Genomic DNA, 12,217 nt, shown 5'->3' on the forward strand with positions numbered 1-12,217 from the left:
CCATTAACTGTTTAACCTGAGCTCAAAAAAAATATCAAGTGAAAATCATATGAAATTTGCCAGTTAAAAACGTCCTGCTGAAAAACCACAATCCAATTTCAGAACATATGTGAATGTGACTCATTTATAACAGTTTAAATAAATGACTTATTTCCCAGCACAAATAATCAGCTCCATCTTTTCCTAGGACAACATTAGACTGAGGATCTGGTATTTATAATCTCTTCCAGATAATCATGCAGCATTAAGACAACATTGAGGAAACAGCCAGGGCTGCCGAGAGGGGGGGGGGGGAACGGGTACATTTTACCCGGGCCCGGCCATGCCAGGGGGGGCCCGGGCCCTCGCTGCTAATTTAAATTTATTTTTATTTTTTTAATTTTCGCTTTTGCAATTATTTTTTTTTACATTTGCAATTTTTTTTTCCCGTAGGGGAAGGGGGGGGAGGTCTTGGGTTTCGAGGAAAACAGAGAGGGTACAGTGCTATAAAGAAAGGGGAGAAAGAAACAGAGGAGGAAAAAAAAGTGGGAGAGAGGAACAGAGGAGAGAAAAAAAAAAAAGATTTTAATGTTGGGGCTGGAGGAAGGCCTAATTATTAATCGTGGGTGCTATTGATTTAACGCCGGGGCTGGCTGTAATTTTCTAAATGTAGCCATTTTTTTTTCAAAATAGGTCCTTCAACATTCCTGGATCCGGACAAGCTAAAACTAAAGAAACCAGCAGCCACAGGTGGAGAAAGTGAGAAGAACAGGTAGGAGAGAGCAGTACAGTGTGTGAAATGTTGTGATTCTAGTAGGGACAATACCAATTTTTGGTGAATGTTGTGCCCAATGTAAGGTGTAGGCCAAGACTGAACTCTGTGTGTACACAGTGCATTCTTTGTATACTACACTGTGGTGGTAGATGTCCTGAAAGTCAGGAGTGCTTGAACATATGTGACGCTCCGGCGAATTGAGAGCCTATTGATTTTGATGTTAGCCACGCCCCAATGGCACATTGCCATGCCCCTGAATGTATGACCACACCCCCAAAAAAAAATTGTGCCGCATAATTTTGGGGGCTTACTCAAATATGAGGGGGGGCCCCATGAATTTGTTGTACCCAGGCCCCGAATTCCTCTTGGCAGCCCTGGAAACAGCACTACCAGCATTTAGATCCTGCAGGAAATCAGTGTATATTCTGCAAAAAATCCTGTGCATATTCCTGCACTCTGATAGGATTCATATGAGGATTAAACCAGCATTGTCCAGCTTAGGAAGTGCCCCCTGTACCATTGCCTACCAAGGCTTTGTTACACAAGCTTTTACAACGTTCTTATGACTAAATGACATTTACTTTCACTTCACTACACAGAGGCCTCTACTGGAAAAGATTACTCTTATCTTGACAACTGGCGCTTTGGTATTTCATAAACCATTTTTAAAATAAACTCCACTTTTTAGAATATGTCAGAATAGAGCCGAATGGAAAAAATAAATAATAGTAAAATAGAAAACGATTTAAACAAATACTTTCCCTGTTTCTGTATTAAGTGAAACTATACAAATATGAAATAGATTGAGTGTACCTAGACTTATATCAAGCACAAGGTTATTTAGTACATAGTATATATGTTTACTCCAGAAGTTAGGTGAAAAAGATTTGAATTACTTTATTTATATAGAGCCAACATATTATACAGCTCTTCACAGAGAAAGTTGAATCATTTGCATCAGTATACTTTATTAGTATTCCAGTATTTACCGCATAACAAACCTGTTTAATCACAGACCAATATTTTTTCATTGAGGAAATGGGCAATGCACAGACACAGAATCTATTTATATTTTTTTAGACAAGTGAGCAGAAAGAGGAAATGTTGTACAAATGAAAATAAAAGATATACTAAATCAAAAAAACAGTATTTGCCAACACATCTTCATCACATCTAGGATAACTAAAAGAAGCAATACAAGAATCTTTCAAGTTTTAATAAAATAAAAAACAACTGCTGTCTCCTACAAGTAGCGTGCAAATGCAGAGCAATAAATAGTATGCAGGCAAACATCTGATGCAAACATACATGTAACGTGAGTTAATGGTTGGAGAAACCCCAGGGAGAAGATTTTCAAGTGTAAAAATAGGAACCGTTCATCCAGTATTGTGACAAGACTCCAGTTTCCATGCCATAAACAAAATGCAGATACCATTATATTTTTGTCCAAACAGAAATAATTTAGTATTTTTATCTTAACACATGCTTGTTTATGGAGAAAAACAAATAGAACAGCATAGCCAATTTCTGTATAGGAGTTTCTCCAATCTTTGTTGCAGGTTTTCTACATACCTAAATATTATGAGAAAAGCTATGTAAATAAAATGATTATATATTGGATGTTACTTCTTTCATATCCTTGGACTATAGCAATTATAGCCTGATCAGAAAGCCCTTATTTATATAGAATGAGCCATTCAACATCCATGCTATTATGTGCAGTATTTCCACAACTGGATGCAACACCAGTCCTGGAAGAGATTCCTGTTTGCTGGCAATATCCAAGGCTCTCAGCCCTCTTCTGCCAGTAGGAAACGTTTATCTTGGCTCTGTCTTTTACAACCTATAGGAAAGGCGTTACTGCCCACTTTAGTGCACATGATGCTAATTAAAGGAATGATGTGATGATTAGCCTTAAAGGGAACTGCGGAATCAGTGGCGCTATATAAATAAATGGCGATGATGAAAGGGTAAATAACTCCATATAGTACATTGCTTGATTACTTGACCTGTAGAAGGGAAGAGGAAGAGCCAGTATTTTGTGCATCAGGATATTCACCTGTCTTATAATAAACCTTTGATATACCTGCCATCTTTGAGGGGTGTTGCCTGATATCTATCACTTATTACACTTTCTGGGGTGTTTTGGCATTCATTGAGTAGAAAATGTCCACTCCCCTGTGTTTCTTTGGAGATAAACAAGTCAATAACTTTTAACTTAAGAAACACTACACTGATATAGGCACAATTTTCTGGGGCTTAACATTTGCCTGTTCAAGAAATCTGCAGTTGTATTTGATTCCCCCTGCAGATGAACTGCTGATAATGACATTACATTCTGTTCTGCCCAGCTGCAGATTAAGAGGATTAACATCTGATCTTGAATAGATATTGGCTCTCTCTCTATATCCATAGTCACTCACCATTTTTAGTAGCTCATCAGTCTTCCCCTCTGAAAAACACACTTGCCCTCATCTAAAAATTAGAAATCTTCCCTTATTTCGTCCTCTTCATCTTTACAAAAATATAAGGGGGGTGTGGGAAGCAAGAGTTGTTTTCCACCTCCTCCTTATTGGCCAATCCAGAAGAGGCAGACATGGATTTTAAAGTGTTTTGTATTTCATTTCTAACAAACTGCATTACATTTTTGCAATAAGGAAGAACCTCATTAACCATCTGATCTGTACAATGATGATAAACTTATCTATACATAAACCACATGCTGAAATTTCTGCTCTTGAGACGTCTTTGCTTCCCTAGAAAGAAGCACAAGCAAAAGGAGAATAAAAACATAAGGTTAGTGCGGAAGAACTCCAACCAGATGTAGTCAACACCATTTACTTATATAGCACCACCAATTCCGCACCGCTGTGCAGAAAAGTAGTCACTACCACCATCACGTACAATGTCCTGATGTTTTAGGGTGGTCAGAGTGATCTAACTGCTAGAGCTCAGACTCACAATGTAACAGCCAGACAGATACAACCTGTGTGTGACTTACACATGAAACCAGAGTATTGACTGCCTGCAGACTTGACTTCAAGCAAGAAATTCCGCCAAACTTAACCTGATTCTTGATGCAGGTAAGGCCACATGGGAGAGATGACATAGGAGGATCATCACCCCTATTTCTGCCCCATGAAAGGGGCAGGAATTCACTGGCATATGGATGAGATAGATTACCTATTTAACCTCTACTTCTAGGGCTAGATTTACTTAACTGCAGGTTTGAAAAAGTGGAGATATTGCCTATAGCAACCAGATTCAAGCTATCATTTATTTAGTGCACTCTACAAAATGACAGCTAGAATCTGATTGGTTGCTATAGGCAACAAGTCCACATTTTCAAACCAGCAGTTTATTAAATATACCCCCTAGTCCAGTTCAGGGTTCCTATGTCTCAATGGTGCTGGTATCATTAAGATGATCAATATCAATTCACAAATTGCAAGATTAACTACAACTGTAAAATGCATTTTTTACATTTTCCAATTCAGCATCTGGTAAGGGGACTCTGACCTTTAAATATTTTTTTCATCATTGATTAATTTAACTATTTCTTGCTTTATTACAAACCTAAGTTTAAAACATTCCTACATTAAAGCTAAATGGAATATACACTAGGGAAAAATAATGTAAGAGTGCCTGGGCTCCATTCTTGATTTAAAATTTATTTTATATCATTTTTTTAGCTTTTAGTTCATATATTTATATTTTGGCACCATTCATGTTGCAAATTTTATGGTATGAAATGGATGATCTTAATTACTTTTGCCGAGACTTTAATGTGCTTTTTAATGTGTTTTGAAACTTTTGCATTGTTTCAAAGATTTGATGATAAAAGTGGGCATCAACAATTGTTGTTACTTGTTTTTGTTTAGCAACATGGGTGTTCTTACAATGTGACAATAACGGATCTTACACAATCTGCTAGCAGAAGATAAATCAGTAGCTTGCCCAGGAGTGTTGACATTAAACAATGTTTTAATTATAGAGCTGCTTCTCACACTGCAGCAATACATATATCAAAAACCGTCAGATTCTAGCTTCCCGTTTTATGGGGTTTGGTACTTTATTAGCAACTTAACAAAACTACAAACACATACAGTGCAGTAGTTGCCAGAAAAGTCATATTACAAAACATTATTCCAACACATTACCAAATGTGTTAATATTGCAATTCTTATCATCACTGATGTACTTTCTCCAATACTCCTCAAATGTGTTGGACATTTTATTTTCAATGCTGCAAAGGTTTTGAGAAGAGAAGGAGGCAGCAATCTTATCACGGACGTGTTGTTCAGCTTAGGACTTGTTTGTCTGTTAAAAGAAAGTTGTGAAGCAACTGTTCACAGATTGTGGGATGGCTTATAATTCATTTCTTTCAGAAACCTGCCCTTTGGCTCACTACTAAACCTTCAAACGTACACCCACCTTAATTAGTCTGTAGTCAAATTAGCAGTTTTAAAACACAAGTTAACAGAACCACCAAGACCAAAAGGGTCACTACAATAAATTCACAAAACAAATAGCACAGGACTAAATTTCACTTGTAGACACATACGTAAAATAATGAATATTTTTTCCCCTCACAACCCAAATGGATACTTGCAAATGAACATTTTCACGACTAAAGAACACTTGTCAGCAACGCACAAAGGGGACGCTGACGATTTCTGGGCAGTACAATATCAAAGCAAATTTACCTATCAATTCACTAGCAAGCAGTGACTCAGAGATAGAAAGGTGATGAGTATAGAAGCAATCCCTACTGCTTTTAAGTATTTTACACTGCCCTGGACCAGTAGACTAGGCTGAGGCATCATGTTAGCACAGTTGAGACTGTACCATGGGACCCGCTCCTCAGATTTTCCTTAAACTTACTGATGACAAAAACATTTCTAGAGAGAAAGGAAAAGCCCTCAGAAAACATAACCACATCCTGTTGCATTTGGGATAAACATGTTTACATGAATATAAGAAACAAAGTATTTGGACAGGTAAGAGAACTTTATGTGTCTGATAACACAACAAGATTCTGCTTCAGTCTCTCTTTATAGTCCTTTTGGGGGCCTGTTCAGACACTTTCTCTAGCTTCTTGCCGATCCTGAAGAATAAAAATATGGATAAGTACTATTCTCATACAGGGAAGGAGGACACTGTTGCCTGATGCCAAGTGTTTATTCCACAAAACAAATTAAGCTGACCTGGAAACTGAGGATAATGACAGCAAAGAAGCCAGATTATTAGTGAGAATCAGAGTGTGAACTTCGGTTCAAAAGCAAAGATTCAACATCCAAAGTACATTGGAAGGAGCAGTCCAGAAAGGGATGCTCTTCATTAACCTAAGGTACCTTAAATTTCCTTTCTAGAATGGGAATAACCATATTAAGGTCCAAGCCATGAATTTAGAGTAGACACTTGCGTGTAGTGATAATGTGTGTGGAGGAAATCTAGGAATACGGCTACCGTTTTTTTTATTATTTCGGCTAATCTAACAGAGATTTTTGCTAATGAATAAGACTAGATAACAAAATGTCTAACATCTGTCATTTCCCCAATGATAGAAATAGAACAAGGTGTTTCTAGGATGAATCTTAGGAATGTACAATACCAATGAAGGGGTGAGGAGAGATTACTCCGCGTTTATCACAAACCCAAGTACCATGTTGTTAAAATACACAAACCACTGAAGAACGCTTTGGCACAAGTGACCCAACTACCGACATTATTACCCTCGAAAAACGTAAAGGAGTATTGAAGTCATTGAATACTATGATTGTCCTTTGGTAATATAAAAGCATTCTGTGATTAGAGCATACTGAAATAGGCTTTTTGCCTATTTTAAAGAGGTAATTCCTATCTATCTTTTATGGGAAATCTAAGAGGACCTCCGAATGGATATTTTTCCAGAACTAGGCTTTTTCCTACAGGCAAGTGTGTGAATGGTACTGTAAGGCTAGATAAATGTCTGAGGGGGAGGGATATTCTTAATATTAGGTGATCTTCTCTTATCAGGATCAAGTGGAAGGTTTGGTGTAAAAAAAAAAAAAAAAAGTCTGTTGGCCATGGGCATCCTGGTTTTGTGGTCTACAGGCAGAATTTTTGTGCAAACGACGAACACCTTCATCATATCAGCTAAGAATAGTTGCAGGAAGGAGAAAACTGTGCTTGAACAAGCATCTCTGTACTTAAAGGTAGTGAGGCATTTTAGATTGTTCGCCTCACCAATAGAGAAAGTATCTGGTGTTCCTCAATGTCCTTCAAGTAGGTGCTGAAGGAAAATATGACAAATGCTCGAGTGGCTCATATGAGGTCAAGTCTTGTACATGTCCATCCGCTCTCCTGTTCCAAGGCACTGTAAAATGTCTAAATGTATATTTCACAGTCAACACTTCTCTGGGAAGGCACGCTCCTATAACCATGACCTGGCGCTAGATGGGAAGTCTTCCTACCATACAAAATGACAATATCTTGTGAATATTGGACATGAAGTGCCTTACGGACGGCAGTAGAAACAAACATTCTCACGAATATTAGTTCAGTCCACACAATGGTTGCCTCAGTTAAATGTAGGTGACAGATGCTCTTTAATTATTTCAAGGCCAACTGTTTTCACCTCTTCATGACCAGCCCAAATATCCATTTTGATACATCTATTCAAACAGTAGGCATAACTATTATTTCTTAGTGCACACAAGTGAATTTTATATTGTTTGGGGTTTTTTTCCTCATTTGGTTTTTACCAGGACAGATAGTAATTCTAATGTTCTTCTAGAAAACCTATCATCATTTTACAATATATAGGGAAAATTAGCTAAAATATTTCAAGTATATGTAATAAAGTTTCGTATGAGTATGTGACACTCAAGGTAAGTGTGCAAGTGTCACACAGGGAGTTGCCTAGAACAACCAATCATTTTAGATGTCACTTTGTAGAATGTACTAAATAACTAACTAAAATCTGATTGGTTGCTATAGGCAACAACTCCACTTTTTCAAACCCACAGCTTGATAAATTCACCCCAATGTGTGACAGGGCCAAGGTATGACGGCATGGTACTCAGGGAAGTCAGAAATAATAGTCTAGATCCAAAAATGCAAGCACTCATGTCACCCACCGCACAGCTTCTGTAAACATATGATGGGTTACAGATATAAAGCCTTCAGTCAGCCATAAATGTACAAAAACAATTCTGATGAGAACACTTAATTTTATATACCAAACAGTATATTTTTACAAAAAAATATACACAAGCCTTCTTGTCAGATACATAGATTATCTAGCCCCTTCAGCTCTCACAGCCAACAGATGTAAGCAACACTTGGAACCTTTATGTTCATAGCCAAGCCAAATGCAGGTTTGAATTTAAAGCTCAAAACATTTATTAAAAAAAAAAACTGTTATAAGAGTTATTAGCTAACCACACCATTAGTCTATTTACACAAATTTTGATGACAGTTTGAAAATGAAATATTTTAACCTATAGTAACTATTTGAACAGATGCTATCATAGCACAAATATGGAGCATTCATTGCAGTGATGAGCAGCCTTAGTAATAAGTGAAAATAGGCATCTTTCTTTTATTAAATGCATTATCTGTAATAACATATCAGCAGGCATTTTAAAGAAGAGTTACAAGTTATAACAAACAAACCTGACATTAATGCAGGAAGGAGCTGGGGGCCTCAGGCAAAGGCGCAGAGAGCATTCACTGATTTAAGGCATTGTAGGTTTTTATATTGTTATTTTCCCTTTATATATGTCTAATTTATAGTTACAGACAAACAGACAATATGATTATTATAGGACTTAATATCTATTAAGGTTTTAATAAATCTGCTTGTAGAGCTCAAAATTCAATAGACTGCCATTCTTTTTGTTACTGTCTTATAGTTCATTTTTTTCCTCCCAGAACCTCACCGATAAGCATATACTTGCCATCCTCCTAGCACAATCTGTGTTGCAATAGAATGCGTCTAATATCCCCATGTCACCAAAAACTCCCGGGATCCCCAAGAATGATCATTTTCAGGCAGCAGCTAACCCCTGTTATACTGTCTGCATGGTCATGTAATAGCCAAAATGGACAGACCCCTAACGGCCAAATTTTATAGATAACCAAGCACTGGAAAAGGATCCTGACATTTGGCCCAGGTGGCAGGATGGGTCCATTATGTCAACTCTAGCCATAGATTTACTGTAAATATTAGACCAGTTTACTCAGGCTACAAAACAGAAGTTTCTACCATCCTTATACACATACATTTTCTGAAATATTTAGTGTACCACCCACGTGTACTGCAGTGGAAACGTATATCCGCTACACTAAGAACACTCCTGAAGTTTGGTTTATTACTGGCCTTCATACATTTACCATGAATCACATCTTCTAAAAGTTTTAACAAGTGGTCAGCAAGAGAAAACTGCAATAACAATTAATGTTATAAATGGTCCTATTCCTCTGTACTTAAATAACAAAATACTGTGTAACTGACAGTTGCTGGACCCTTCTATTGTATGTACGGAGGCATACTAGTCATTGAAGATAGACAATGCAACAGAGCAGTATCTCTTTTGGAGTAAATATAAAAAGACATATTACTGTACAATTTATGATAAAAACAAGCACATATAAAATTGACATACAACATAACTGCAAATTAAAGTTCAATTAAATAATTTCATGATATTGACCTGAACAGTGGCACACCATCAACTCCATGATTGCAGTTTCCAAGTAAAGTGGTAACGTAGATAAAGTACAAATAAAAAAATACAAAAGATACTAATACTTATTTTTTCAAATCATAGAATATCAGTTTCACGCCCATATTATTATACATATGTAGGCAGAAGTGATTCCAGCGGAATAAGTTGCTTATTGGCATCAACATTTGAATGCATAACCTTATACTACCAATAGGTAAAATGCGCTTGTGGTTGCAATTCTGTGCTCCAGAAACATAACGGAAAATAAATAAAATGACAATCTAATATATTACATAAACCTGTTAACATAAAATGTAAGAAAAGCTGGAATCTGACACTACTAAAAGCAGTGCTTTGGAGCACATGTATTCAATCAGAGCAGTGGCGGATCGAGAAGGGGGCGATCGGGGCAATCGCCCCCCCTAGCAGGGGCTTGCTGCCGACGGCTGCACATTATGTGCAGGTCCGTTCTGCAGTGACAGTGTGCTGCCCGGCTGCTCTGATTGTGTTTTAAACACAATCAGAGCATTCGGGCAGTACACTGTCACTGCAGAACGGACCTGCACATAGTGTGCAGCCGCCGGCAGCCTCAGAAGGTGGAAAGGGGCGGGGCCTAAATCGACCCCGGTTAACCAATTATCTAGATCCGCCTCTGAATCACAGCTAAACTGAGCGTTTCCCAAAATTTTAAAATTAGTGTTACAGCAGGGTCTGGTTGATTGTATATGAAAATATGATCAAATCAAGCACACACACACACAATGCTTTTTTTTTTGTTAGCTGCCAAAATTTAAGATTTCAAATACAACAAGAGAAAGAATGAAGATAAGAAATATATTGCTACGTTGTTTACCATTGCTCAGGAGAAACAAATCACGGGTTCTGGAAATGGGATTTTGAGATTGTGTATACACTATATGTATTTTACACTCATGTATACATATAAAATGTGTTTATGAATTATGTACAGGTTGTATACACCGATAAGCCACAACATTAAAACCATGTGCCTAATATTGTCACAAGGTCCCCTTGTGCCACCAAAACTGCTCTAACCCATCGAGGCATGGACTCCACAAGACCTCTGAAAGTGCCCTGTGGTATCCAACACCAAGATGATAGCAGCAGATCCTTTAAGGCCTGTAAGTTGCAAGGTGGGGTATCCATGGCTCGGACATGTTTTTCCAGCACATCTCACAGATGCTCAATCAAATTGAGATCTGGGGAATTTAGAGGCCAAGTCAACACCATGAATTATTTGTCATGTTCTTCAAACCATTCCTGAACAGTTTTTGCAGTGTGGCATAGTGCATTATCCTGCTAAAAGAGACCACTGCCATCAGGGAATAACGATGTCATTAAGACTGTATTTGATTTGAAACAATGTTTAGTTAGGTGGTACATGTCAAAGAAACATCCACATGAATGCCAGAAATCAAAGGTTTCCCAGCAGATTATTGCCCAGAGCATCACACTACCTCTGCTGGCTTGCCCTTTTCCCATAGTACATCCTGGTGCCATCTCTTTCATATGTAAGTGATGTAAAAGAAAATGCAATTCGTTATATCAGGCCATCATCTTCCACTGCTTCATGTTCCAGTTCCAGCGACCATTCTAGGCACTTTCAGCAGTGGACAGGGATCAGTATGGGAACTCTGACCGGTCTGCAGCTAAGCAACAACCTGCAATGCACTGTGTTCTGACATATCCAAAATTAACTTTTTCAGGAATTTGTGCTACAGTTTATCTCCTGTGAGATTGGACCAGATGGGCTCGCCTTTGCTACCCACATGTGTCAGTGAGCCTTAGGTGCCCATGACCCTGTCATTGGTTCACTGGTTGTACTTCCTTGGACCACTTTTGGTAGGTACTAATCACTAAATATTCAGAACACCCCACAAGACCTGCTGCTTTGGAGATGCTCTGACCCAGTCATTTAGCCATCACAATTTGCCCCTTGTCAAAGTTGCTCAGATCCTTACACTTGCCCATTTTTGCTGCTTCCAATACATCAACTTCAAGAACTGACTGTTCACTTGCTGCCTAATACATGCAACCCCTTGACAAATGTCATTGTAACAAGATAGTCAATGTTATTCACTTCACTTGTCAGTGGTGTTAACGTTGCAGCTGATCAGTGGTGTATGTACTACAGTATTTCATGTGTGTTAATCATAAACGTTTACAGCAACGTATCTTAAAATACACGTGCACTATAACCTTTATCTATAAATGTAAATATTGTGTATATTATGTATATTAAGTAGTATGTGATGCCATTACGAACATCTTTTAGGCAAGATGACACACAGTTGCCGGAATTTCCACTCTACTGCTGTTTCTACGTTCAGTCCCTCACTAAACACCCCGGTTAGCACAGCTGTCTACATGTCTGTCTTACCGTACCGCCCTGTCCACGCAGCGATGATATACTCCCGGAGAGATGAACCTCTGTCCACCAAGCCCCGCACACCAGCGGCTACAGGACGCAGCACTATCAGCTAGCTCCAGCCCCAGCACAGGCACCACTCCATTCTGCAGCGCGATGTGATACTGTCATCTCCACCACGCCCACTGCAACCACTCACTGCCACCTAGCGGGTACTGCATACATTGCAGTGCATGTCAAACACACCGCCATGTTGTGGCTGGCACACGTTGATCACGTTACCGGAAGTTTCAGAGAATGGGGTTTTTGAACGCGCATTAAAAAGGTTCGTTCAGCAAGTCTGGAGGATGAATGTTTCTA

General features: G+C 38.4%; 2 protein-coding genes across 6 annotated transcripts in view; both read right to left on the bottom strand.

The window, feature by feature from the left end:
• The window catches only part of OSBPL8 (oxysterol binding protein like 8), a 151,663-nt gene extending 139,643 nt beyond the window's left edge, over window positions 1-12,020 (bottom strand). For 4 of the 5 annotated variants that reach the window (XM_075209566.1, XM_075209569.1, XM_075209567.1 and 1 more), the window contains exon 1: window positions 11,870-12,020. The gene's annotated coding sequence lies outside the window, so the exon portion shown is untranslated. The remainder of the gene's footprint in view (window positions 1-11,869) is intronic. The other variant, XM_075209565.1, reaches the window with a different exon arrangement.
• E2F7 (E2F transcription factor 7) overlaps window positions 1-12,217 on the bottom strand; it is a 340,183-nt gene that overhangs the window by 111,914 nt on the left and 216,052 nt on the right. The gene's annotated exons all lie outside the window — the stretch shown is intronic.

This window comes from Mixophyes fleayi, chromosome 4, assembly GCF_038048845.1.
Source record: "Mixophyes fleayi isolate aMixFle1 chromosome 4, aMixFle1.hap1, whole genome shotgun sequence".
Classification (NCBI taxonomy): domain Eukaryota; kingdom Metazoa; phylum Chordata; class Amphibia; order Anura; family Limnodynastidae; genus Mixophyes; species Mixophyes fleayi.